The following is a 2,500-nucleotide window of genomic DNA, read 5'->3' as shown; positions in this document are numbered from 1 at the left end:
TTTCTTCTTTCTTTCTCATTCTCTCTTTTTTTTCCTTCTGCCAATGAAGGTTTTGTTGTTTAGTGAAAATGTCTGTTTGATGCGTGACAGAGATCTGTGTGTTTGTGTGTGTGTGTGTGTGTGTGTGTGTGTGTGTGTGTGTGTGTGTGTGTGTGTGTGTGTGTGTGTGTGTGGCGGAGAAAATTGATTTTCCTATCATTTACTGAGTCAGCTAGATTAATTTGTTTGTTTGTACATGTTTCTTTATCTATTTGTTTACCGCACACTATATTTGCAAGAAGGCGAAGCTGCTGGTAGCCACAATACTTTCTTTTATTATTTTCTGGAGTCTTGCTGTGTTAGTGAAATGTGTTTGCTCCCTGAATCCTCTTGTCCTTGAAAGGGAAAAAGTAGGTCCATTAGTGTGACCTGAGCGCTCCACCAGCAGGGCAATCACTGGCATTTGTATCCGTGCTTACTCCTATCTACTGTTGTCCAAAATAGTGATGCCATATTGTACAAAAGGACCCAGGGTTAATGCATAAATAAACATACAATTGGATGAAAAGGTAAATAAATAAATAAATAAAGGTATCAGACGATTACCTCCACCTGCTCGTATGACATCTTCAGTTTTCTGTCTTTGTGGAGCTCTTACGTAAAACAATTCACCATAACAAATACTAGTTCAGTTTTTTTTATCACTTTTCCTACTGTGATCGCCTTTTTGTTAGCTTCCAGAACACATTAAAAAAAAAAAAAAACTTACTTTGACGCTGAAGAAAGGTATTAGAAGGTTAATTTAGTCTTTTAAGTAACATAACTATTTAAAAGACTGTAATATGGAAGTGAAGGATTAAAAGAAAAAGTTGCTGATGATTATAAGAAAAGGAAATATCTAGCAGTGAGTGAATTAATTCCTATTTGATATGTGGACATGATTAGTCTTAGAAAATGTACTACACTTCATTCCTACAGCCACGAGCAGTGCTGAGGGCAGGGTGCGGCAGTGTAGGCTGTGCTGACCTGTGGAGGGGCATCGCAGCTTTTGCCACACACAAGGACTTCCATCCAGCGTTAAAAACCTGTGCCTGCTAATTAACACTTGTTGCTTCATCTGACGAAACATAAATGATTAAAATAAGAAAAATTAATAAATGAATGAATGAATGAATGAGTGAATGAATGAATGAATAGATAAGTGAAGAAGCAAAGAAACAAACGAACAAAAAAAACAAAAACAAACAAATAAATGAATAAATAAAACAAAGCAAACAAACCATCAATCAATCAATCAATCAATCATTAAATAAATAAATAAACAAATAAACAAACAGAAAAACAAACAAATACACAAATAAATAAGCAATTCAACAAAACCACAGGCATTAACAAGTTAGAACAACACAGCCACATCTCTGCCTGGTATCCTTCAAAACCACATCCACAGAACATCCACCAGCCCACAGCATTAAGTCTGAACGAAACCAGCAGAAATCACGAGGCCACAAGGAATAAATGAATGGACACACCGAGGGCGGGATATGCAGGTATTAGGATATATCGAAGGCTGGCCTGGAAGGAGGAGGGCTGATTAACCTGGGTATGGGAAAGGAATACAGAGAAATGAGAATATTGGAGTAGGAAAGCGAGAGTGAATCTAGGAAGGGCACTGGAATATATATAGGAATGAGAATGCATTAGTGAAGGAAAATGAGAGTGAATCTGCGTATATAGGAATACATAGGAATACATAGGAATCATGAATAAGACATAGGAGTACATAGGAATAAGAATGTATTGGGCTAGGAGTGGGAGAGTGAATGTGAGAGCGAGGATGTGGAGTGGACTTTATTTTTCAGTCTCCATTTCTTCTCTTTGTTCTTTCTCTCTTCTTTAGACTCTTTCTCTTTACTTGCACTCTTTACTTTCCTTTCTTTTTTTCCCTTTATTTATTTATTTATTTACTTTTTTTTTCTTTCCTTCTCTCGTGGGGTGGTCAGGGTGGAGGTTTACTGGAGCACAGGGCAGTGAGGTGATGTAGGCTGGTGGAGGTGAATACTGTGGGAGGCTGTGAGATATAGGTCAGTATTTTCTCTCACCACGACTGTTTTCAAAGGCCACAGAGACGATTTGGTGGGTTCTCAAGGTTCTTTCTCCTGCTAATGATGTAGAAATCTCGTTGATCTGTCACTAGAATAATAAAAACTCCCTTGAAAAACGTGTCACTAGTCTCAAGAATATTTTTCCAGTTAATAAAATAGAAATCTCGTTAATCTGTCACTATAATAATAAAAACACCCTTGAAAAACGTCTCTTCAGCTAGAGCCTTTTAAAAGTAGTCCCAAGAGTGTTTTTTTTTCCAATTAATAATGTAGAAATCTTCTTAATCTGTCATTGGGAACTTAAAAACACCCTTAAAGAGACGTGTCACTTCAACTAGAGCCTTTTAAAAATAGTCCCAAGAGTGTTTCTCCTGTAAATAATATAGAAATATGTAGAAATCTTGGTAATCTGTCAC

The sequence above is a fragment of the Scylla paramamosain genome, chromosome 5 (assembly GCF_035594125.1).
Source record: "Scylla paramamosain isolate STU-SP2022 chromosome 5, ASM3559412v1, whole genome shotgun sequence".
Classification (NCBI taxonomy): domain Eukaryota; kingdom Metazoa; phylum Arthropoda; class Malacostraca; order Decapoda; family Portunidae; genus Scylla; species Scylla paramamosain.
The sequence above is the reverse complement of the archived record's forward strand: the minus strand, read 5'-3'. Positions refer to the sequence as shown.